The sequence below is a fragment of the Schistocerca piceifrons genome, chromosome 8 (genome assembly GCF_021461385.2).
Source record: "Schistocerca piceifrons isolate TAMUIC-IGC-003096 chromosome 8, iqSchPice1.1, whole genome shotgun sequence".
Lineage (NCBI taxonomy): Eukaryota > Metazoa > Arthropoda > Insecta > Orthoptera > Acrididae > Schistocerca > Schistocerca piceifrons.
In genome coordinates, this window is record NC_060145.1 from 144,397,673 (window position 1) to 144,424,593 (window position 26,921).

At 45.5% G+C, this 26,921-nt stretch overlaps 4 non-coding genes across 4 annotated transcripts; all 4 read left to right on the forward strand.

Moving 5' to 3' along the window:
- Positions 1–16,742: 16,742 nt before the first annotated feature.
- Trnal-caa lies at positions 16,743–16,817 on the forward strand. The gene has a single exon. It is a non-coding gene; the product is annotated as a tRNA-Leu (tRNA).
- A 1,731-nt stretch (positions 16,818–18,548) lies between these two features.
- Trnal-caa lies at positions 18,549–18,623 on the forward strand. Its single transcript has one exon. It is a non-coding gene; the product is annotated as a tRNA-Leu (tRNA).
- A 226-nt stretch (positions 18,624–18,849) lies between these two features.
- Trnal-caa lies at positions 18,850–18,924 on the forward strand. The gene has a single exon. It is a non-coding gene; the product is annotated as a tRNA-Leu (tRNA).
- A 226-nt stretch (positions 18,925–19,150) lies between these two features.
- Positions 19,151–19,225, forward strand: Trnas-uga. The gene has a single exon. It is a non-coding gene; the product is annotated as a tRNA-Ser (tRNA).
- The last annotated feature ends 7,696 nt before the right edge of the window (positions 19,226–26,921 follow it).

A 26,921-nucleotide genomic window follows, 5' to 3' on the forward strand; every position in this document is an offset into this window, starting at 1 on the left:
AGCTGATAGTCTATGCTGCTGCAAGCGTCGTCGATCCGTTCGTGCAGATGGTTGTTGTATTGCAAACGTCCCCACCCTGTTGACTCAGGGATCGAGACGTGGCTGCACGATCCGTTACAGCCATGCGGATAAAATGCCTGTCATCTCGACTGCTAGTGACACAAGACCGTTGGTATCCAGCACGGCGTTACGTATTACCCTCCCGAACCCACCGATTCCATATTCTGCTAACAGTCATTGGATCTCGACCAACAGGAGCAGCAATGTCGCGATACGATAAACCGCAATCGCGATAGGCTACAATCCGACCTTTATCAAAGTCGGAAACGTGATGGTACGCATTTCTTCTCCTTACACGAGGCATCACAACAACTTTTCACCATGCAACGCCGGTCAACTGATGTTTGTGTATGAGAAATCGGTTGAAAATTTTCCTCATGTCAGCACTTTGTAGCTCTCGCCACCGGCACCAACCTTGTGGGAAGGCTCTGAAAAGGTAATCATTTGCATATCACAGGGTCTTCGTGCCGTTGGTTAAATTTCGATTCTGTAGCACGTCACCTTTGTGGTGTAGGAATTTTAATGGCCAGTAGCGTAATAAATGGCAATTTTTGTGCAATGTATACATTCATTATTATGACCTTAAGGATTCATTTAAGAGAATATGTTGATTAGTAAAAATGGTCCCATTTGTGTAAGCTACACTGAAACGCCAAAGAAACTGGTATGGGGATGAGTATTCAAATACAGAGGTACCTACAAAGGCAGAATACAGCGCTGCGGTGGGCAACACCTATACAACAAGTGTCTGGTGTATTTGTTAGATCGGTTACTGCTGCTACAATGGCAGGTTATGAAGATTTAAGTGAGTTTGAACCTGGTGTTTTAGTCGGCGCACCGGCGATGGGACACCGCATCTCCGAGGTGGGGATGAAGAGGGGATTTTCTTGTACGACCATTTCACGAGTGTACCGTGAATATCAGGAATCCGGTAAAACATCAAATCTCCGACATCGCTGCGGCCGGAAAAAGACCGTGCCAGAAAGGGGCGAATGACGACTGTAGAGAATCGTTCCACGTGACAGAAGTGCAACCTTTCCGCAAATTGCTGCAGATTTCAATGCTGGGCCATCAGCAAGTGTCAGCGTGCGAACTATTCAGCGAAACATCATCGATATGGACTTTCGGAGCCGAAGGACCACTCGTGTACCCTTGATGACTGTATGTCACAAAGCTTTACGCTTCGCCTGGGCCCGTCAACACCGACATTGGACTGTTGATGACTGGAAACCTGTTGCCTGGTCGGACGAGTCTCGTTTCAAATTGAATCGAACGGATGAACGTGTACGGGTATGGAGATAAACTCAAGAAACGATGGACCCTGCATCTCTGGAGGGGACTGCTCAAGCTGGTGGAGGCTCTGTAATGGTGTGGTGCATGTGCAGCTGGAGTGGTATGGGACATCTGATACGTCTAGATACGATTCTGACAGGTGACACTACGTAAGCATCCTGTCTGATCACCTGCATCCATTCATGTCCATTGTACATTCCGACGGACTTTGGCATTTCCAGTAGGACAATGTGGCACCCCACATGTCCAGAGTAGCTACACGAGTGGCTCCAGGAACACTCTTCTAAGTTTAAACACTTCCGATGGCCACCAAACTCCCCAGACATGCACATTATTGAGCATATTTGTGATGCCTTGCAACGTACTGTTCAGAAGAAATATCTACCCCCTCGTTCTCTTACGGATTTATGAATTATGGTGTCAGTTCCCTCCAGCACTGCTTCAGACATTAGTCGAGTCCTTTCCACGTCGTGTTGCGGCACTACTTCGTACTCGCGGTGGTCTTACGCTGTATTAGGCAGGTGTACCAATTTCTTTGGCTCTACAGTGTATAATTCCTCAAAGGTCGTCGTTGAGGTCCTGAAACACTGTATATATTCTGTGGAAATGTTGGTTCTTCTTTATCTACTTTATTGTTCGTCAGGTTTTACGTTCCTAGCGAGTTGCTGAACAAAAAGTGATTATCACTATATGTAGACATTGAATTCTCCTATAAAACTGGTGACCCCAATATAAATGTTGTTCCACTCTGCACATATATTTCCCGTGTTCCGTGTAATGGTCGCGGAGGACGCGCACGATATGCTACACGCAATAGGCAGCGATGTCGAGCATCTCCAGCAAGGCATTGTTTTGGAGCTATCATCATCTGTGCAACGATCAATGAACACCGAGCTACGTGCAAATCTGACTTTGGATCAAGTGCAATCAAATGCGTCCGATACACCTGCCACCCCATGAGGTACGATCAAGGTTACCAGTTCCGGTGCTCTGATCCGCTTGACGATCGCACAGATGAGAGAAGTTTTCTCACCGGCTCCTGCAGCTCTTCCGCGTCGCCTAATATTATGAACCCCGTCGCATATGCTTGCAGGACCTGTCGTTTTCACGTCAGAATCCCCGCAAATAACAAGGTTTCTGCCTTTTAGTCATTGTTGACAACTACGCACAGCTATGTGCAAAATTGAATGTAATATTTCTACACTTCACTTACCTAAAGCGCATCATATTTGCATGATAGGTGAGTACAGGAGTGCAGTTAAGAAAGTGCAACACGCTAGTAACTGTAAACGAGTCACTGTTTGGCTTTCAAGTTGGAACGGATCTACAGCTTGCACTGTGAAAAGATTCTGCATTCGCAAATCCTCTGCCGTTCAGTTTACCGAATGAACGAATACGTTCGTACGTAAGCAACACCGTGCCCGGGCCGAGTTGTTAGTGAGAAGCGACTACCGCACGGGATGGCTACGACACACCTTTCCAAAGAAACGAAGACATTGCAGCTGCGGGGGTAAGCCCCTGATTGCGTAATAGGCTGTGAGATGGATCACTGAGGCTGCCCATCACAGTGGCAAGGCGTAAATGTTCCTGAATAAAAACACGTGAAATAAAATTACGCGAGCTTTTTGTCAGGCACTCCTTAGCCATAGTCAAGTGGTATGACTGCCAGAGGGCTGGTGGTACACCCCTTGCACTAGCTGCCTGCTGTGACGTCACTGGAGCTCGCAATATTCACTGGATCCCATAGTGCGCAGAGCTGCAGGCCACCGTCTCTGGCAGTCGTACCACTTGACAATGGTCAAGGAGTGCTTGGCTGAAAGCTTGTATAATATGAACCACTTGACGCAGCTGGAAACCCGGTAACTTTTTATTCAATGTCACCATCGCGAGACTCTGAATCCTTGCAAAAGCGGTATTGATTTGTCTAAAATTACTGATCGTTCAACACCAAGCGGAAACGCGTTGTAATAAAACTGAAAACTTTTCTCATTTTCAACCAGATATGAGATGAATAATATAGATTATCTTTTTTGGTGGTGAATCTTACGTCACTTGAAAATGTACTGACTTCCAGCTTTGAATGTGTTATCTGCTTATAAATATGACTTAGCAATAGTGTGCTTTATTAGTTACGTTAAATATCAACTGTACGTTAAATATCACCCATGCATTAAATATCACCCATCCGCAGTATGCCGAGAGACTGATTGTTTTGCTCAATACTGGATAAGGGTTACTCATAAGGTTTCTCTTCTTCCTCATAGGGCGACAACGGCAGTCCTTTTACGTTTGGGACCACCACGGGCTATGTGGTGATTGGCGTGGCCAGCTTTGTGTTCTCAGAACACTGCCTGACCGACTTCCCAACTGGCTTCACGCGCGTCACCAACTACCTCACATGGATCTCTAAAACCTCCGGGATCAAGCTGACCTGATGTCCACGCTTCCACTTCACAATACAAAGCCGTCTATAATGCTCCCCCAACCACCTTCTCATAGACATTAACAACCACTATGTAGTGAAATTTCGAACATAATTAAACATTTCAGCTGAATCGTAAATGTGTGTTCGACTATCACTACACACTACCTTAGCCATTAAAGTGCCATACAAGGTTCAAGAACAGAATAACATGGATCACAGTCAGCAACTGCTGCGACTGGGGACACGATACACCGTGTTGGCTTGTACAAGTCTTCATTATGTGATTGTGGTCAAGAAGAAGGTGGCAACCACAACTTCTTAGGCTGCCCGAACAGATACGAAAGTACAAGTCAACTATTACCCTTATCACAATGCTGATACACGGCTAAAGGACTGCAGAGCAAATATCCCTTAAGCGAAATATGGTGGTCTTCTAATATGATGCCACATTGCAGGTGAGTGAAAAGTCTTTTCTCGATTAGAAAATTTATTTCTGGTTTATGTGGAACTCTGATAGATAAAGCTATGCGTTTTATTGCAAAAAATGGTTCAAATGGCTCTCAGCACTGTGGGACTTAACTTCTGAAGTCATCAAACTTAGAACCTAAGGACATCACAAACATCCAGGCTCGAGGCAGGATTCGAACCTGCGACCGTAGTGGTCGCGCGGTTCCAGACTTTAGCGCCTAGAACCGCTCAGCCACCCCAACCGGCTTTTTATTGCAAATGGTAGCTTCACTCATAAAGAGTTTAATGGCATGTTGAAGGACGTGATTGACGAGTGGCTCACTGAGGTTTTTGTGACAGAGTATGTTGTGCTAACGGAATCTCTTTTAATTAATCTTTCCATTTAAAAGCACACAATTTTTGACCTTCGGAATCTACACAGAATTTCGACCTTCCAGCGTCTAGAGAATGAAGCCTGCAACAGTAGTGGGGAAAAGTGCATATGGGATAAATGGTACCACTGTTCTCCTTACTTAAATAAACTGGCCACTTGGCCTACCATATTTATGTAAACAAACTGGTAAATTTATGACCATAATATATACATACTGCTCACTTGTGTTCTTAGACATGTTTATTTAGTATCAAACTCGTTTAGTTTAATGACTAAACTTGCTAGGTCTCCGTAGCCATTCTACAACTGCCTATGAATATCTGTGTCACTCTGTTTTTCCACCAAAAGAAACTCAATGACATGTTTCTACTCTGAACACACCTCCATTACAGACACCATTTTGAAGTTTATTTATAGCAGCGCCACTTGTTAGAACTTCATGAAACTATAATGGCTGAAGTGCGAATATTCCATGATATCCCACAACAAATTCTGCATTTTTCCAACTGGAACTGGCAGAGAAAGAAATCCATGGCATTATTTATTGAAGGATACTTCAGAGAAAATCAGTTTTAATCTCGAAAAATGAAGGACATCCAGGTGACACAATAATATTTCAATACTACAAAATTTAATAACTTCAAGGGAATAAATATTTTGTACAATGAACCTACATCTACATCCACGTGATTACTCTGCTATTCACAATAAACTGCCTGTTAGGGGTTTGAATGAACCACCTTCAAGCTGTCTCTCTCTACCGTTCCACTCTCGAACGGCGCACGGGAAAAACGTGCACTTAAATTCTTCTGTACGAGCCCTGATTTTTCTTATTTTATAGTGACGATCATTTCTCTCTATGTAGGCGGGTGCCAACAGGATGTTTTCGCAATCGGAGGAGAAAACTGGTGATTGAAATTTCATGAGAAGACCCCATCGAAACGAAAAACTCCTTCGTTTTAATGACTGCCATTCCTGTTCACGTATAATGTCTGTGTCACTATCTCCCCTATTTTGCGATAATACAAAACGAGCTGCCCTTCTTTGAACTTTTTCGATGTCATCCGTCAGTCCCACCTGATGCAGATCCCACACCGCACAGCAATACTCCAGAATAGGGCGGACAAGCGTGGTGTAAGCTGTCCCCTTAGTAGACCTGTTGCAACCTCTAAGTGTTCGGCCAATGAATTGCACTACCCAGAACATTATCTATGTGAACGTTCCAATTTAGGTTATTTGTAACTGTCAATCCCTAAGGATTTAGTTGAATTTACAGCCTTCAGATTTGTGCGACTTATCGCGTAATCGAAATTTAGCGGATTTCTTTTAGTACTCATGTGAATAACTTCACACTTTTCTTTATTGAGGGTCAATTGCCACTTTTCGAACCATACAGATATATTATCTAAATCATTTTGCAATTCGTTTTGATCATATTATGACTTTACAAGACGGTAAATGACAGCATCATCTGCAAACGATCTAAGAGGGCAACTGAGATTGTCTCCTATGTCGTTAATATAGATCAGGAACAATAGAAGGCCTATATCACTTCCTTGGGGAACGCAGGATATTACTTCTGTTTAACTCGATGACTTTCCGTCGATTACTACGAACTGTGACCTTTCTGATAGGAAATCACGAATCCAGTCGCACAACTGAGGCGATATTCCATAGGCACGCAGTTTGCTTGGAAGACGCCTGTGAGGAACGGTGTCGAAAGCCTTCTGGAAATCTAAAAATATGGAATCAATTTGACATCCCCTGTCAATAGCACTCATTACTTCACGATTATAAAGAGCTAGTTGTGTTTCACGAGAACAATATTTTCTGAATCCGTGCTGACTATGTGTCAATAAACCGTTTTCTTCAAGGTAATTCATAATGTTCGAACACAGCATATGTTCCAAAACCCTACTGCAAATCGACTTTAGTGATATGGGCCTGTAATTCAGCGGATGAATTCTATTTCCATTTTTGGGTATTGGTGTAACTTGATAGTTTTCCATTCTTTAGGTATGGATCTTTTGTGAGCGAGCGGTTGTATATAATTGCTTTATATGGAGCTATTGTACCAGCGTACTCCGAAAGGAACCTGACGCGTATTCAGTCTGGACCGGAGGCCTTGCCTTTATTAAGTGATTTAAGCTGCTTTGCTATACCGAGGATATCTGCTTCTATGTTTCTCATCTTGGCAGTTGTTCTTGATTGGAATTCAAGAATATTTACATCGTCGTCTTTGGTGAAGGAGTTACGGAAAACTGTGTTTGATAACTCTGCTTTAGTGGCGCTGTCATCAGTGACTTCACCGTTGTTATCGCGCAGTGAAGGTACTGAATACGTCTTGCCACTGGTGTGCATTATGTATGACCAGAAATTCTTTGGGTTATCTACCAGGTTCCGAGACAGAGTTTCGTTGTGGAAATTGTTAAAAGCATCTCGCACTGAAGCACGCGATGTATTTCGAACTTCTGCAAAACTTTGCCAATCTCGGGGATTTTGCGTTCTCTTAAATTTGGCATGCTTCTTTCGTTGCTTCTGCAACAGCGATCTGACCCGTTTTGTGTATCACGGGGGATCAGTACCACGCTTAATAATTTATGTTGTTTATATCTCTCCATTGTCGTCGATACTATCTGTTTGAAATCATCCCGCATCTTTTCTACGCTCACATGATCAGATCGGAAGGAGTGAAGATTGTCTCTTGAAAAGGCGTTAACAGCCTTTTTATCAGCTTTTTTTAAATAGATGTACTATGCGTGTCTGTTTGATGGTAGTGGGCGCTACGGCAGTCAGCCTAGCAGCAACTGCCTTTTGGTAACTAATTCCTGTATCCGTCACGATACTCACTATTTGTCCAGGATTATTTGTTGCTAAGAAGTCAAGTATGTTTTCGCAGCCATTCACGCTTCGAGTGGACTCATGAACTAATTGTTCTAAACAATTTTCTGAAAAAGCATTCAGTACAATTTCGGATGATATTTTATGCCTGCCGCCGGCTTTAAGTATAATTTTTCCAGCATACCGAGGGTAGATTAAAGTCACCATCGACTATAATTGTATGAGTCGGATACCTATTTAAAATGAGACTCAAGTTTTTTTGAACTGTTCAGCAAATATATCTTCTGACTCTGGGGGTGAGTCGGTAAAACGATCCAATTAATAGCTTAGTTCTACCCATACTATTTCGCAGGAACTACCTATTTCAATTTCACTACAAGGTAAGCTACTTCTGACAGCAATAAATACTCCACCACCAACTGTATTTAATCTATCCGTCCTGAACACTGTTAGGTCGTTTGAAAAAATTTCGGCTGAACTTATTTTCAGCTTTAGCCTGCTTTCCGTAGCTGTAACTATTTGAGCTTCAGTGCTTTCTATTAGGGCTTGGAGCTCTAGTTCTTTCACAACACAGCTACGACAATTTACAACTACAATACTAATTGTTGCTACAACTACCTTGCTGTCTTTCACTTGCCTCCTTTTAGACAACGCCCTTTCTGTGGTTTCCTGAGACCCAGTAACCTAAAAAATCGCGTAGTCCCTTCTACACAGCTACCGCTACTCTTGTTGCCGCTTCCTGTGTGTAGTGGACTCCTGCCCTGATAAGTGGAACACGGAAACCCGCCACCCGATGTAGAAAGTCAAGGAATCTGCAGCCTACACGGTCACAGAACATTCAGACCCCCCACTCGGCTCTGCGTCAAAGGACCACAGTTGGTTCTATCGACCATGCTGCAGATGGTAAGCTCCGCCTTAATCTGGCAAGCAAGACTGGCAGCCTTTACCATTTCTGCTAGCCACCCGAAACCAGAGAGAATCTCCTCTGATCCACAGCGACACACGCCATTGGTACCGACATGAGCCACCACCTGCACTTGGCTACACCCTGTTCTCTTCATGGCATCCGGAAACACCCTTTCCACATCCGGAATGACTCTCCCCGGTATGCACACGGAGTGCACACTGACTTTCTTGCCCTCCTTGGAAGCCGTGTTCCTAAGGGGCCCCATTACGTGCCTAACGTTGGAGCTCCCAACTACCAGCAAACCCACCCTCTGTGAATGCCCAGACTTTTCGGGCCGAGAAGCTTCCCCTGGAACACGTTGAACGACTGCATCTGTCTTAGAGACTTTATCAGCCACTGATAACTGGTACAGGCTAGAGTTTTACAAATGAACAAGTGGGCAATGTTTACACCTTGTGTTACTCACAGCTTGAACTTTGCCCTTGGAGCGATGGACAAATGTAGTACGGAGGCAATGACATTTTTCGGCATAATACAGCGATTGTGCTCTCTGTTTTCGGCATCTATATAGAGATGGAATATTCTCACTGAGATCTGTACTGAACTAACTTTTAAGACACATACAGATGTTAGCTGGGACTCTCGTGTTGATAACGTCAAGCCAGTCAGCTGGGGAAAGCTCCTGAAGCGCTCGAGAGTATTGCCCAAACAACAAAGGATTCTGATCTGAGGCACTGTCTGTAGTAAACCATTCCTCAGTTCCTTCGAACCTGTTTTGGCTCTTACCATATGCAGCGACCTCCTAAACGCCGTCAATGAGGCCAGTAAAGTTGTTCCAGCTGAAGATATGCAGTTAGACGTCGCCCTACAAGAAATAAATGGATTCAATGACTTCCTAAAAAAACTAAAGAGAGATTGGGTTCACAATTGCTTTGTTAACTGCGAAAGAATTGGAGGCAGATTTAGGATGGGACACAAAGTTTTCATCTCATCGCCAAAAGAAGCGCAAACAATTTTTCGATGCGACTGAAGAACGATCCCGACAATGTCGCCGACGAGACCCCAAAGCAGCATGAAGCCGAAGAAAGATTTAGAATCGAATCCTGCTTGGCGTTTATTGATGGAGCCTTGAAAGGCATGAGATGAAAGTTCAAAGAGCTGACTAATTATTCCGAATACTTCGGATTTCTCTTTCAGCCGTCCAACATGCAAAATGAGGAAACTGAAAAGAGTTGACAGGAGCTAGCGAGTTATGTGCAATACGAGGGAAAAGCTGATGTAGACAAATCTGCTCGTCCCAGAAGTAAAACTGATACGAGTTACGAGTCCTCCTACAGTGAAGACAGTGCAGGACGCACTTAAGTGCTTAAGGCCGCTCAGAGAATCACCACAGCCTATCGCATTTGCTGACGATACCTGCCACAGAGCTCTCTGGAGAAAGAATTTTTTTCAAAATTAAACCTAAATAATACCTAAGATCTACTGCGATGCAAGATCGCCTTAAACGGCTGACTATTCTTTCAATCGAAAGCGGGAAGAAGAAAGAAGACATGATACGTAAAGTTCTACACTTGCAAGCTTACGCAAGGGCAATTGCGTAGTATTCGGCTGTCAAGGTTTAATTTGCTGATTTCCAAATAATTTACATACTGTACCTGTTTTTGCGTTCGCCGCTATCTTTATTGAGATTTAAGATGTGGTTAACGTTATTGATAAGAACTCTATATGCGTGCAAATAAAGCGTTTTACGACGTTAAGGCAACGAAAAATGCTAGCACAGTCACCGCCTGTCTCGTTTACCCCTTTAACTTTTTGTACTCCCCCCACGCCCGGCCCTCTCCCCCGCTCCCACCTCCACGGCCAGGCGCTTGGCTTCACTGCAGGACTCGCAAGCCCTAGCGACGAGCCTGCATGCGGGTATTAAAATCATTACAGGAATAGAATGATATTTTCACTGTGCAGCGGAGTGTGCGCTGATATGAAACTTCCTGGCAGATTAAAATAGTGTGCCGGACCCATAGTCGAAGTCGGGACCTTTGCCTTCGGTGGACAAGTGCTCTACCAACAGAGCTACCCAAACACGACTCACGACCCGTCCTCACAGCTTCAATTCCACCAGTACCTCGCCTCCTACCTTCCAAACTTCACAGAAGCTCTTATGTGAACCTTGCAGTTTGTGAAGTGTTTAAGGTAGGAGACGAAGTACTGGCGGAATTGAAGCTGCGATGACGGATCGTGAGTCGTGCTTGGGCAGCTCAGTTCGTAGAGCACTTGCTCGCGAAAGGCAAAGGTCCTGACTTCGAGTCTCGGTCCGGCACACAGTTTTAATCTGTCAGGAAGTTTCATTACGGGAATACGTTAATACCTATGACGGGGTCTTCGGTTCGAAGCTACTGCGCTCCAGCCCAGAAGAAATCTGTCGTTTCTGGTAAGTCCGTGTAAAGAGATATAGCTAATCCAATGGAGACGTTTTAATATTAATGAAGTTTCTAGCGGAAGAAGTAGACAGAGCGCCAATTGCTCAGAAGATCTGCGGAGACATACTACCAAATTCAAGCGCGCTACCCTCGGCTTCAGCTCTCAATATACAGACTAAACCAGTGGTAGTCAACTTGGTCCCTACCGCCTACTATTGGGCCTTCCAGCTTTCATGGTGGTAGGCGATAGAGAGTTCACAAAAATTTTCATTAGGTTTTCATAAAATTCTGACATAAAGTATTTGTTAAGTAATAATTATTATATGCTTTAACTTGCTGTAACTCTGGTTCGTAAGTTATTTCAAAATAAAGTTTGATCCATATTTTGTAAATCACCATTACTGTGGAACAACTTGGTAGTTAGAAATTTTTTTCTACTAACAAAGATACAAAAGTGAACGGTAGCTTAATAAGACTAACTACTTTTGGTGTAAGCAAACTCGCTCTAAACACATAATAGGCGGCCTTCAGAACCGTACGCCGTGCGCCCATTGGGCTCAGGACTGCCAATCCGTATTAGAAGTACAAGAGTGTCTCAGAAATTTTGACGACATAGTCTACTGAGAGCAGCGACCTGAAATTATAATTACGTTAAAATAAACAGTCGACATCGATATATATTTTTTATTTATTGTTTTATTTTATTGACCGGTTTCGGCTTATATACAAGTCATCTTCAGAATTTCTTGGCCATGTAAGGGTAGGAACAGCAAAGGTACAAGCTGCACTATTACATATTTTAAACTTTTTCAGAACATTATTTGAACCCAAGGATGCTGCTTTGCTCTTCAAATTGCGATTCATGCTACATTCTCTGTCTTAGCTTGTTTTAATGAAAATTAATTATTTTAACTCTTTTTATACGTGTCTCACATGTGTGTTAACGCCACTTAGTTTTGAGCAAGCTTCTTATTTCACATAATATTCGTTTTATTGTGTACTTTGGGTCCATCTCAGTTAAAATGTACTGGCCCATAGCTACCTCTTTAATGTTTTGTGTTTCCATTCCTGTAAATTAGTAGAATAACTTTAATGTATCCCAATGCTATTAAGATCTATACAGCCTTCATTATCATATTACTAACGACACGATGTCATATATGTATTCAAGTTTTTAGAAGCCAATGCCATCAAAACGTCAACACTGAGCTACCACTCTGTCTCTATGGCACCTTCACAACGGCAGCTGCTCTCGTGGGGATTGGAAATTTGGAAATTTGTGGTAAGTTTTATGGGACCAAACTACTGAGGTCATCGGTTCCTAGGCTTACGCACTACTTACTCTAGCTTAAACTAACTTACGCTAAGGACAACACACACACCCATGCCCGAGGGAGGACTCGAACTTCCGATGGGGGGAGCTCTTGGTGATGTGTCACCATATGGTCTCAGTAATGGCGCTGGAAAATATTAAGTAACTTTTTTACGGCATTTATTCATGAGTTGACGGTACAAACGTCTTTGATGATATCCTCCCAAATCAACACCTTGACCGTAAGCGGCGTCCCCAGGCGTACTTCTTTGGTTTTTTGGCTGCCACTTTGGCCATTACGTTACCATGACACTTCTATGATATCATGGCGGCCACCTCAACTTTACGTTGTCTAGGCAACGGCGTCGTCTTAAACCCCTACCAGAGGGCACTGCCTAGTAAATATACACGGCTCGTATATATTCTAATGGCTGTATCTTTTAATATATTTTTATCTCTCATTATCTCTTTATGCAATATCTATTTGCATATAATTACGACTCTTTTGTTTATTCGTTTATTGACAAAATATTGTAAGAACGATGTGTTTGCCTATCACACCAGTGTTAATAGATTACCCTGCTTCTTCTGCTGTTTAGTAAGTTTACTTGTTGTATTTTAACATAAATAACTACCTGCCTTATGCTTGATAATGTTTTAACATCTTATGTACTCATACGCTGGTTACGCGAGCTTACTGTGCAAATTGCATGCAGCTCTTGTGAAGCGTCTACCATTGGATGGTAATGACGTGAGCCACAGTCGGCGCGTGAATTGCACACTTGTAAGTAAGCTGTTTAGGTTCTTATGAGGTAACGTCACGTAGCGCTCTGTATGAAAATGCTGTGTGCAGTCTGTGGCTGGTTGGCATTGTTGGAATATTCGCTATTGTAGTGTTGGGCAGTTGGATGTGAACAGCGCGCCGCGTTGCGCAGTTGGAGGTGAGCCGCCTGCAGTGGTGGATGTGGGAAGAGAGATGTCAGAGTTTTGAGAGCGGACGATCTGGACGTGTGTCCGTCAGAAAAACGAAATTTTTAAGACTGGATGTCATGACCTGATATATATATATAATGACTTTTGAACACTATTAAGGTAAATACATTGTTTGTTCTCTATCAAAATCTTTCATTTGCTAACTGTGTCTATCAGTAGTTAGTGCCTTCAGTAGTTAGAGTCTTTTATTTAGCTGGCAGTATTGGAGCTCGCTGTATTACAGTAGTTCGAATAACGAAGATTTTTGTGAGGTAAGTGATTCATGAAAGGTATAGGTTATTGTTAGTCACGGCCATTCTTTTGTAGGGATTATTGAAAGTCAGATTACGTTGCGCTAAAAATATTGTGTGCCAGTTTAGTGTAGAACATAATAAGTAAAGAGAGAAATGTCTGAGTACGTTCATTTCTGCTCAGCTGTTTGAAAATCAAATAACGTAAGAGGTTTATCAACACAGTAATTCATAAATTTTTTTAAGGGGACGTTTCATACTATTTAACCCGTGTCTCCACAGACGATATACGATCGTTGTGCCACGAGATTCCGAGGTGCCGTCAGCACCAGCCGTAGGGGTAAACTCTATAACTTTTCTCTAATTTTAACGCTTTATACAATAGTACTGTTTATTTTTACTAGAGATTGTCTGTATCTTATTTTAAGACCATATCTAATATTGTAGCTTGTAGCTTCGCTGTTCCTATCCTTTCAGGGCGAAGAAATTCTGAAGATGGCTTGTATATAAGCCGAAACTGGTCAATAAAAAAAAAATATTGCGGCCACGACTGTTCATTTTAACGTAAAGAGCGTCTCAGATACGGAAGTCGTGTAACTGCTGGTTTCTTTGTCTCAAGAAAGGCCATGCTTTTAAAAATTTCTTGAGAAAAGGTAACGTTTCCTGAATAGACAATCGTCACACATCGTAACATTTGCGTCTTCTAGAGCACAAACAAATTCTAGTCCAGTGAAAAATGATTACGTAAACACATGCCAACGCGGCTTCACTTAGCTGCAGACAGCACACGTTTGTGTTACGGGGCCCACAGTCGAGACAAAACTTATGTAATATTGTACTCCGGAACTGGCCGCCAGTCCACTTTCGTTAACAGATCTCTGATTGCCGCTGTCATTGTACAAATGATAATTGCTCGGGTCCTGAAGCTCTACCATTTGAATTCAAGGTTACTACATCTGAATTACGCAAGTTTGTCCATCTGAGTTTGAGAAGTATGTGCAACTACATTTGCGTCTTCTAGAGCACAAACGAATTCTAGTCCAGTGAAAAATGATTACGTAAACACAGGCCAACGCGGCTTCACTTATCTGCAGACAGCACACGTTTGTGTTACGGGGCCCACAGTCGAGACAAAACTTATGTAATATTGTACTACGGAACTGGCCGCCAGTCCACTTTCGTTAACAGATCTTTGATTGCCGCTGTCATTGTACAAATGATAATTGCTCGGGTCCTGAAGCTCTACCATTTGAATTACGCAACTTTGTCCATCTGAGTTTGAGAAGTATGTGCAACTACTATCAGATTAGCATTACAAAAGACCGAGCGGAGACACCGCTCAGTGAAGTCAGGACAGCGTTTTGGATCCTGTGGAGCGTCAATGAAGCCAGTAATACATTACTGAAGTTGCTTATTCGCTGTGTTTACAAGCCGTTTTTCTTCCGCACCAGCCTCCATCACTCAGCAGCGTGATGGATTCTAGCTGACGTCTGTCGAGTCAGATCAGCGGCTGGTCGCCCAGGAGAAGAGTGAGCGACCCTTGCGCCGCGGCGGGTTGCCAGTGAGGAGGTGAGGCCGGTTGGGGCTGGCTGCTGGAGTGTACTCGGTCCCACTCAGAATTCTACGATAAATGTTGATGACCATGTACCTGGAACCGGTAGCCATATGGTCGGTTGATCAGAGGCAGGAGGCGCCTGAGTGTTGAACAAGAACATGGACTCCAAGAGGCCCCATTGTTGGCTACCGCGTTGAAATCTGATGCTGGTAGCAGTCTACAATGTGGTGTCGGAAGACAGACAGTTGCTCCATCAGTAGGTGGTAGGCTGCGAGCAGCATGAAGTTCAAGCCATATTTAGATTACATCTTCGGCTAGTTCATAGACTGTGCTGGAGCGTCTAGGCCAGTATAGAATATTAATCATGGAATCGAGTCTCCAGAATGAGATTTTCACTCTGCAGCGGAGTGTGCGCTGATATGAAACTTCCTGGCAGATTAAAACTGTGAGACCGACCGAGACTCGAACTCGGGACCTTTGCCTTTCGCGGGCAAGTGCTCTACCAACTGAGCTACCGAAGCACGACTCACGCCCGGTACCCACAGCTTCACTTCTGCCAGTACCTCGTCTCCTACCTTCCAAACTTTACAGAAGCTCTCCTGCGAACCATGCAGAACTAGCACTCCTGAGAGAAAGTGAAGCTGTGGGTACCGGGCGTGAGTCGTGCTTCGGTAGCTCAGTTGGTAGAGCACTTGCCCGCGAAAGGCAAAGGTCCCGAGTTCGAGTCTCGGTCGGGCACACAGTTTTAATCTGCCAGGAAGTTTCATATCAGCGCACACTCCGCTGCAGAGTGAAAATCTCATTCTAGAAACATCCCCCAGGCTGTGGCTAAGCCATGTCTCCGCAATATCCTTTCTTTCAGGAGTGCTAGTTCTGCATGGTTCGCAGGAGAGCTCCTGTAAAGTTTGGAAGGTAGGAGACGAGGTACTGGCAGAAGTGAAGCTGTGGGTACCGGGCGTGAGTCGTGCTTCGGTAGCTCAGTTGGTAGAGCACTTGCCCGCGAAAGGCAAAGGTCCCGAGTTCGAGTCTCGGTCGGGCACACAGTTTTAATCTGCCAGGAAGATTCATATCAGCGCACACTCCGCTGCAGAGTGAAAATCTCATTCTGGAAACATCCCCCAGGCTGTGGCTAAGCCATGTCTCCGCAATATCCTTTCTTTCAGGAGTGCTAGTTCTGCATGGTTCGCAGGAGAGCTTCTGTAAAGTTTGGAAGGTAGGAGACGAGGTACTGGCAGAAGTGAAGCTGTGGGTACCGGGCGTGAGTCGTGCTTCAGTAGCTCAGTTGGTAGAGCACTTGCTCGCGAAAGGCAAAGGTCCCGAGGTCGAGTCTCGGTCGGGCACACAGTTTTAATCTGCCAGGAAGTTTCATATCAGCGCACACTCCACTGCAGAGTGAAAATCTCATTCTGGAAACATCCCCCAGGCTGTGGCTAAGCCATGTCTCCGCAATATCCTTTGTTTCAGGAGTGCTAGTTCTGCATGGTTCGCAGGAGAGCTTCTGTAAAGTTTGGAAGGTAGGAGACGAGGTACTGGCAGAAGTGAAGCTGTGGGTACCGGGCGTGATTCGTGCTTCGGTAGCTCAGTTGGTAGAGCACTTTCCCGCGAAAGGCAAAGGTCCCGAGTTCGAGTCTCGGTCGGGCACACAGTTTTAATCTGCCAGGAAGTTTCATATCAGCGCACACTCCGCTGCAGAGTGAAAATCTCATTCTGGAAACATCCCCCAGGCTGTGGCTAAGCCATGTCTCCGCAATATCCTTTCTTTCAGGAGTGCTAGTTCTGCATGGTTCGCAGGAGAGCTTCTGTAAAGTTTGGAAGGTAGGAGACGAGGTACTGGCAGAAGTGAAGCTGTGGGTACCGGGCGTGATTCGTGCTTCGGTAGCTCAGTTGGTAGAGCACTTGCCCGCAAAAGGCAAAGGTCCCGAGTTCGAGTCTCGGTCGGGCACACAGTTTTAATCTGCCAGGAAGTTTCATATCAGCGCACACTCCGCTGCAGAGTGAAAATCTCATTCTGGAAACATCCCCCAGGCTGTGGCTAAGCCATGTCTCCGCAATATTCTTTCTTTCAGGAGTGCTAGTTCTGCATGGTTCGCAGGAGAGCTTCTGTAAAGTTTGGAAGGTAGGAGACGAGGTACTGGCAGAAGTGAAGCTGTGGGTACCGGGCGTGATTCGTGCTTCGGTAGCTCAGTTGGTAGAGCACTTGCCCGCGAAAGGCAAAGGTCCCGAGTTCGAGTCTCGGTCGGGCACACAGTTTTAATCTGCCAGGAAGTTTCATATCAGCGCACACTCCGCTGCAGAGTGAAAATCTCATTCTGGAAACATCCCCCAGGCTGTGGCTAAGCCATGTCTCCGCAATATCCTTTGTTTCAGGAGTGCTAGTTCTGCATGGTTCGCAGGAGAGCTTCTGTAAAGTTTGGAAGGTAGGAGACGAGGTACTGGCAGAAGTGAAGCTGTGGGTACCGGGCGTGATTCGTGCTTCGGTAGCTCAGTTGGTAGAGCACTTGCCCGCGAAAGGCAAAGGTCCCGAGTTCGAGTCTCGGTCGGGCACACAGTTTTAATCTGCCAGGAAGTTTCATATCAGCGCACACTCCGCTGCAGAGTGAAAATCTCATTCTAGAAACATCCCCCAGGCTGTGGCTAAGCCATGTCTCCGCAATATCCTTTCTTTCAGGAGTGCTAGTTCTGCATGGTTCGCAGGAGAGCTCCTGTAAAGTTTGGAAGGTAGGAGACGAGGTACTGGCAGAAGTGAAGCTGTGGGCACCGGGCGTGAGTCGTGCTTCGGTAGCTCAGTTGGTAGAGCACTTGCCCGCGAAAGGCAAAGGTCCCGAGTTCGAGTCTCGGTCGGGCACACAGTTTTAATCTGCCAGGAAGATTCATATCAGCGCACACTCCGCTGCAGAGTGAAAATCTCATTCTGGAAACATCCCCCAGGCTGTGGCTAAGCCATGTCTCCGCAATATCCTTTCTTTCAGGAGTGCTAGTTCTGCATGGTTCGCAGGAGAGCTTCTGTAAAGTTTGGAAGGTAGGAGACGAGGTACTGGCAGAAGTGAAGCTGTGGGTACCGGGCGTGAGTCGTGCTTCAGTAGCTCAGTTGGTAGAGCACTTGCTCGCGAAAGGCAAAGGTCCCGAGGTCGAGTCTCGGTCGGGCACACAGTTTTAATCTGCCAGTAAGTTTCATATCAGCGCACACTCCACTGCAGAGTGAAAATCTCATTCTGGAAACATCCCCCAGGCTGTGGCTAAGCCATGTCTCCGCAATATCCTTTGTTTCAGGAGTGCTAGTTCTGCATGGTTCGCAGGAGAGCTTCTGTAAAGTTTGGAAGGTAGGAGATGAGGTACTGGCAGAAGTGAAGCTGTGGGTACCGGGCGTGATTCGTGCTTTGGTAGCTCAGTTGGTAGAGCACTTGCCCGCGAAAGGCAAACTTCCCGAGTTCGAGTCTCGGTCGGGCACACAGTTTTAATCTGCCAGGAAGTTTCATATCAGCGCACACTCCGCTGCAGAGTGAAAATCTCATTCTGGAAACATCCCCCAGGCTGTGGCTAAGCCATGTCTCCGCAATATCCTTTCTTTCAGGAGTGCTAGTTCTGCATGGTTCGCAGGAGAGCTTCTGTAAAGTTTGGAAGGTAGGAGACGAGGTACTGGCAGAAGTGAAGCTGTGGCTACCGGGCGTGATTCGTGCTTCGGTAGCTCAGTTGGTAGAGCACTTGCCCACAAAAGGCAAAGGTCCCGAGTTCGAGTCTCGGTCGGGCACACAGTTTTAATCTGCCAGGAAGTTTCATATCAGCGCACACTCCGCTGCAGAGTGAAAATCTCATTCTGGAAACATCCCCCAGGCTGTGGCTAAGCCATGTCTCCGCAATATTCTTTCTTTCAGGAGTGCTAGTTCTGCATGGTTCGCAGGAGAGCTTCTGTAAAGTTTGGAAGGTAGGAGACGAGGTACTGGCAGAAGTGAAGCTGTGGGTACCGGGCGTGATTCGTGCTTCGGTAGCTCAGTTGGTAGAGCACTTGCCCGCAAAAGGCAAAGGTCCCGAGTTCGAGTCTCGGTCGGGCACACAGTTTTAATCTGCCAGGAAGTTTCATATCAGCGCACACTCCGATGCAGAGTGAAAATCTCATTCTGGAAACATCCCCCAGGCTGTGGCTAAGCCATGTCTCCGCAATATCCTTTCTTTCAGGAGTGCTAGTTCTGCATGGTTCGCAGGAGAGCTTCTGTAAAGTTTGGAAGGTAGGAGACGAGATACTGGCAGATTTAAAGCTGTGAGTACCGGGCGTGATTCGTGCTTCGGTAGCTCAGTTGGTAGAGCACTTGCCCGTGAAAGGCAAAGGTCCCGAGTTCGAGTCTCGGTCGGGCACACAGTTTTAATCTGCCAGGAAGTTTCATATCAGCGCACACTCCGCTGCAGAGTGAAAATCTCATTCTGGAAACATCCCCCAGGCTGTGGCTAAGCCATGTCTCCCAATATCCTTTGTTTCAGGAGTGCTAGTTCTGCATGGTTCGCAGGAGAGCTTCTGTAAAGTTTGGAAGGTAGGAGACGAGGTACTGGCAGAAGTGAAGCTGTGGGTACCGGGCGTGATTCGTGCTTCGGTAGCTCAGTTGGTAGAGCACTTGCCCGCGAAAGGCAAAGGTCCCGAGTTCGAGTCTCGGTCGGGCACACAGTTTTAATCTGCCAGGAAGTTTCATATCAGCGCACACTCCGCTGCAGAGTGAAAATCTCATTCTGGAAACATCCCCCAGGCTGTGGCTAAGCCATGTCTCTGCAATATCCTTTCTTTCAGGAGTGCTAGTTCTGCATGGTTCGCAGGAGAGCTTCTGTAAAGTTTGGAAGGTAGGAGACGAGGTACTGGCAGAAGTGAAGCTGTGGGTACCGGGCGTGATTCGTGCTTCGGTAGCTCAGTTGGTAGAGCACTTGCCCGCGAAAGGCAAAGGTCCCGAGTTCGAGTCTCGGTCGGGCACACAGTTTTAATCTGCCAGGAAGTTTCATATCAGCGCACACTCCGCTGCAGAGTAAAAATCTCATTCTGGAAACATCCCCCAGGCTGTGGCTAAGCCATGTCTCCGCAGTATCCTTTCTTTCAGGAGTGCTAGTTCTGCATGGTTCGCAGGAGAGCTTCTGTAAAGTTTGGAAGGTAGGAGACGAGATACTGGCAGAAGTAAAACTGTGAGTACCGGGCGTGGTTCGTGCTTCGGTAGCTCAGTTGGTAGAGCACTTGCCCGTGAAAGGCAAAGGTCCCGAGTTCGAGTCTCGATCGGGCACACAGTTTTAATCTGCCAGGAAGTTTCATATCAGCGCACACTCCGCTGCAGAGTGAAAATCTCATTTTGGAAACATCCCCCAGGCTGTGGCTAAGCCATGTCTCCGCAATATCCTTTCTTTCAGGAGTGCTAGTTCTGCATGGTTCGCAGGAGAGCTTCTGTAAAGTTTGGAAGGTAGGAGACGATGTACTGGCAGAAGTGAAGCTGTGGGTACCGGGCGTGATTCGTGCTTCGGTAGCTCAGTTGGTAGAGCACTTGCCCGCGAAAGGCAAAGGTCCCGAGTTCGAGTCTCGGTCGGGCACACAGTTTTAATCTGCCAGGAAGTTTCATATCAGCGCACACTCCGCTGCAGAGTGAAAATCTCATTCTGGAAACATCCCCCAGGCTGTGGCTAAGCCATGTCTCCGCAATATCCGTTCTTTCAGGGGTGCTAGTTCTGCATGGTTCGCAGGAGAGCTTCTGTAAAGTTTGGAAGGTAGGAGACGAGGTACTGGCAGAAGTGAAGCTGTGGGTACCGGGCGTGAGTCGTGCTTCGGTAGCTCAGTTGGTAGAGCACTTGCCCGCGAAAGGCAAAGGTCCCGAGTTCGAGTCTCGGTCGGGCACACAGTTTTAATCTGCCAGGAAGTTTCATATCAGCGCACACTCCGCTGCAGAGTGAAAATCTCATTCTCGAAACATCCCCCAGGCTGTGGCTAAGCCATGTCTCCGCAATATCCTTTCTTTCAGGAGTGCTAGTTCTGCATGGTTCGCAGGAGAGCTTCTGTAAAGTTTGGAAGGTAGGAGACGAGGTACTGGCAGAAGTGAAGCTGTGGGTACCGGGCGTGATTCGTGCTTCGGTAGCTCAGTTGGTAGAGCACTTGCCCGCGAAAGGCAAAGGTCCCGAGTTCGAGTCTCGGTCGGGCACACAGTTTTAATCTGCCAGGAAGTTTCACCGAATCGAGTGCTATTACTGTGAATGCCATCGATTCCTATGCCAATGGTCAACTTACGACGAGAGCTGGAGAAATGGTGCATTTAAAGGGAACCGACGTGAAGCTATAACGCAAGACTCGGTTCGTAATTACTGCATGTGTCCTTCTCAATCTGCTATATTCAATTACCAGGCGTTAACCGTAGTGTCGGTCTATCGCTATGTGCTCCATTGACAGAGACAGAATCTCTTCCAGTACATCTCAGGGATTAACTAATATGCTAGTCGCAGTTCCTCTGGTTTTCTGCCACAGTCTACTTCCTGCTGAAAGCATATCAGTACTCGGGAAACAGTGTCATCGACCTGACCCACTTACTACATGCTTCTTCACTTTCTGATCTGCTTCTGTCTCTGGCATGACTTTAATTTTCACATGGCAGTGTGAGTTTCAGTAAATTTTTTTCTAATTTTCTTCTAATTTCTACCCTTAATATTTTGTGCCATGACAATATCAACGGCTTTGAGAGTTTACATTCCTTCAGCAGCCACCTGTCTGTTCCAAAAGATGTCACGACTGTCCAACACGCATGTAACCTGTCCCTGGCCGATCCTATAGACAAACATGCGGATGTTCCCATTGATCTGTTTACAGGAGACGATGAGTTCTGGAAAACTGTTCGTGATGCATCGCCCATATGAATATCTCCGTCTCTAGCCTTAATGTCTTCGAAGTTCGGCTAGATAGCGGAAGTCGGCCAGACGTCTATGAGATCCACACCACTGTTATCCTTCTTAACCTCATGTCACAAGAGTCACAGATGATAACATCGGTAGTTCGTGGGATTTGAAATCCATGGTATTAGTTCTGGACAGGAACTGTCAATGAGCAGGACAGACTCCGCACGTCTGAGACAGTTCATTGCATCTTACATGATCTAAGAGAGATGCGACATTGAAAAAATGTCCAGAAAAACACAATGAAGTGTGTGAGCCATGTTGCGGCTCGCCTTGATGCCGTTCGTAGGTTGGCATCATGTAATAGCGATAGTGACGTCTCGTTTTCTTCTTGTGTTTACTGGTGCCACTGTGTGTGCTAGCGTTGTCTGTCCACGAGTGTCAGCAGCAGCGATTATCGATACCTAGTACCATGCTACTATCTTTGGAAGGACGTCAAGTGTTTTCTGGGTTGGAGCGTGTTGGGTAGTTCGGTTGGGAGGGAGCAGCAGTGAGGTCTGGCAGTGCGAGGACATGCCGGGACCGCTGGGAGCACGCAGGCACTGCTGGATCGAGGGGCTGTAGTGGCGAGGGCCGCAACCTCGTTGTCCATCGGAACCAGGATGTTTGAGTTGAGTGAACATTCACCCAGTAGTGAAACCTCCACTATTTTGAGATCTTCGCGTGTTGCTGCTCGCAGGGTCACTGAGATGAAGAGCAACGAGTGGAGTGTTTGGAGTTGGCAAAATTGGTTAGCCGTCCTCCACTTCTTATTATTAATCATTGAATTCCTTGTGCGTATTGCTGAAGCTCAACCAGTGGTATTTTTCTGCCTAGTGGCCGCTAACTTCCCAGTTACCTGCCCGTGAGGTTAGCGTATTTGTGCGGCAGTGTACTTTTCCTCACCTTGCCGCTCTTGCCTGGTAAGGTGTATAGTTAGACAGCCTCATTGATTGTGGTTCGGACATGTTGTTTCTGTTGGACTGCTTTGGAATGTAGTGGTTCCTTCTGCTTCTGAATATTCTAAACGCCGGAGTCTGAAGGCGCAGTACAAACTGCAGGTTTAACCTTGCCTGGGTTATTTCGTGGTTGTATTGGTTATCAGACGCTAGGTAGATTTTGCAAGAGTGTTCGTCTGCGTAAACTGTCACTAGTTTTAGTTGCTATCTGGTTAAGTGAATATAACTCTTGGCTGCCTGTCTCAACAATTACGAGTTGATCCACTTTCCCAGGCCGACCCTTGGAGCGCTGACTGAGGTGCACTTATCTCTTCGTTTGATCAGATTGTGATGATTTTTTTTTTAATTTTTAATTTTGAGTTATTGCTATTGTGGCCTTCAGTCGACAAATAATTTGAATTTCTGGTCATTAAGGCCTTCAGCTGTGAGTGCAACTTGTTTAAGAATTTCTTTTATAGAGATTGTGTCATAAGTCAAATCTGATAATTGTTCCTTATTGTCAACCTTATTTGCAATTGGTTCCAAATAAAGTGTACGTGATTAAAAAAAAAAGGAAATTGAGCAACCAACGGTAACTGAATAAGGCCCCGTCCACACAAAATTCTGCCTTTCCCTAAGTCCCACGTCTCACTGAGAGACTCCTACAACTCACACGTGTTAGAGTACATGAGACAAAACCATGTGAAATTGGCTCCTTCTGAGGCACGTACAGACATCCTTTATCTGTGACATCACATGGCAAAAAAAGAAAGGCAAGAAACTATAAAACGGCGAGTTGTGTATGATGGAGTAGTTCACACATAAGGCCCACTACCTCTTGGTGAAGTTTTAGAAATTGGTCCTAACGTCTAACATTCTGCGTGGTTTCTGTTGTTCTATGTCGTGTCTCCCTACCACTTTCGCGCAACGACGCTCTGAGCGTGTTTTTTAGGGAATTGACTAGTTTGAACCTGGGACCTGTTGCTGGTAAGGAGACGCCAGACCACACATGACATGTAGAGTTCAGAAGAGTTCAGTGAGACTAGCGATGATATAACCAAGTACTTAATGATTTCAGCGTCAGCTCCACTGCACTCCCTATAAAAGAGTCTTAATACTAACTAAATTTAGTGGAAGGGGTTCAAGGCTTTACTATTTTTAGTTAACTGGTAAAATAACGTCGAAAAAGCAGTTAAGTTTACCATTGGAAATTTTATTCTACTTACAAAACATTGTTTAGAAATTGCACTGTTGATAAAAGGAAATGTTTTAATACAGGATGATAAAAACCAACTGCGTTCAACAAAAATGTGAACGAATATTCCCTGAATGGGTTTCCAAGTTCTACAATGGATCGAAAGATGACCTATGCCACATCACATCTATAATCTAGGTTTAAAAGAGAAAACTATCAAAATGGTCTATAGTGACCCTCAATTATCTGTAATTACTTATGTAACTTGTCGTAAATTACAGTGGCTGATGTGGCTTCTCAATAATTATATAACAGAAAAATAATCGCGTTTCAGATTTTAACTTACGTAGCAAATGTGAATACCATGAGCTTTAATTGACAATCGACACTAGTATTACGCAAAACGGGGGTGTAACAGATAAGACTTCTGCAGTTCTGAGTGAAGCTTAATGCGCTGTTATGCGGCATCGCGTGCGTTCATTACCTTGTCGTTGGTTAGGCAGCTTCAGGGGGGCAGCGGGCGGCGCAGCTCCACCTTCGCCGTCTCGGAAGCAACTCTTTTCTAACTTCTCCTTACTACAATTTACCGAAGTTGGTTTTGAAAAAAACTATCTGGCTGTGTTTTCATCTGACCAATCAGGGTGTCAATGTTAACCTTAAGCTCTGCCTACAGAAATTCTGTCCATCCAATGAGAAACGTTATACTTTTCGTGGTGGGGCAATGTTTTTAAAGTTTGCAATGTAACAGAGACGCGAAAAAGTCTCACGCTAAAACTTGCAGCTGGTGTGGCACTTTTAGTGTTATCGTAAGAGCTATACTGTTCTTCTGGAGGGCTCTATCTTTTAACATGGGCTGGGGGTGGTCCTGTCGGTTAGCTGGCGACGTGGGTGTCCGTCCCTTATCGTAGGGCCTTCTAGCTTAACTCGGTTCTACTCTCGGCTTCTGTTCTCGTTTCTCCCCTCGGAACTGCGTCTGTCTCACGGTGGGAAGGTATGACATGCATTTAGGCATTCTTGTGTCAGTCTGTGGTATTCCATTTGCTCACTCGTTACTCGTATTACTTTGGTTAATTTAATGTCACGATTTATTCGGAGCTCTGTGACATACTACTGGATTTGCTTATCATGTAAGGGTTTTCATGGAAGGTGTTGGATTTGCCTGACATCTTACAAACGTCTAGCAGAAGTAGTGGCTGTGCTTCTATGATTCCACCTACTACGTTCCCCATTATAGCCAATATAACGGAAGACATCTTTCAGCTTTCTCTTCACTCGGATCAAATCAGACAATCGAGACTGCTTCGGATGCTTTCCATTCGAACCTTCGTACAGCCCCTTTCTGTTATGGGCCTCTCTCAGGGAACTGGCAATCACTTGCAAGTCACAATACCCCTCGCCTGCTGCCTTCATACATAAGAATGTGTGCATGGATGACGTGATGGCTCGAATCGAAGATCAAGACGGACTGGCGTCTCTCTGCTATGAGCTGATCTCTTCCTTGCAACAAATTCGGTTGACATCGTCAAAATGGGCGACAAATTCATCACGTTTACCGAAATACGGAAGATCCAATACAAGGCATAAAAGCGAATCCTACAGTATTGAGTGCATTATGGGATATAACAAAAATGGTTTCAGTCGGCTATCACTGCCAAAAAATTAGACATGATAGCAACCGAGAGAAATTTGTTACGAGCTACTGCAAGATCTTATTAGCCTCAGGGTTTAGTGTCACCAGTATCCATCACAGCAAAGATTTTAATCCAGGACGCGTGGCTACCAGGACTGTGTCGGAACGAAAGTCTGTCTCAAGATACGACGGATCTGTCTGATAATCTACACACATCAAAAGATGTTTAACATCACCCAGGTTCCCAGAACTGAAGATAGACGTTGACTGTGGATATTGTATTACAGACACAGTCCCTTTGACTGTTCAGAAGTGTCACTAAACCCGCCCAAAGATGTAAACAACCATGCATGAGTGTCACATATGCCTCCAACCAGATAATCGTCGGAGACGTGTTTGGAGGCAACCCGATCAGACCAAACGCCTTAGACAACCTGCCCAGCGAGTGCAGCAAGGCGGAGTTTCTTTGCCGTTTTGGGGTGGCATTATGTGGGGCCGACGTATGGCGCTGGTGGCCATGGAAGGCGCCGTAACGGCTGTACAATACGTAAATGCCATCCTCCGACCGATAGTGCAACCATAACGGCAGCATATTGGCGAGGTATTCCTCTTCATGGATGATAATTCCTGCCCCCATCGTGCACGTCTTGTGAATGACTTCCTTCAGGGTAACGACATCGCTCGACTACAGTGGCCAGCATGTTGTCCAGATATGAACCCTATCGAGCATGGCTGGGATAGAATGAAAAGGGCTCTTTATAGCCGACGTGACCCACCAACCACGCTGAGAGATCTACGCTGAATCGCCGTTGAGGAATCGGACAATCTGGACCAACAATGCCTTGATGAACTTGTGGATAGTATGCCACGACGAGTACAGTCATGCATCAGTGCAAAAAGCACTGGGTATTAGAGGTACCGGTGAGTAGAACAATCTGGACCACCACCTCTGAAATTCTCGCTGCATGGTGGTACAATATGTAATGTGTGCTTTTCATGAGCAATAAAAAGGGCGGAAATGATTTTTATGTTGACCCCTATTCCAATTTTCTGTACAGGTTCTGGAACTCTCGGAACCGAGGTGATCCAAAACTTTTTTTGATGTGTGTATACGCAGCTCTGGGAGCAGGGGTTCGCGCATTCACGTTTTCTGTGACGCTTGTGACCACGTATGTGGTAATGTCTTGTACGTCGCGTCTGAGGAAAATGGAAACACTTATACACACCTAATGTCCAGTAAAAACAGTTTATCACGTGTCAAGAGAGTGTGACTGCCGACTTCGTCTTTAATGGATGAGTGCACGACCACATCTAACAGTGCAGATGAAAGAGCTCTACGAAGGACAGGATTTCTGTTAATGGCCTGGACCGCCCATTGCCCTGACGTATATCCCATAGAACACGTGCA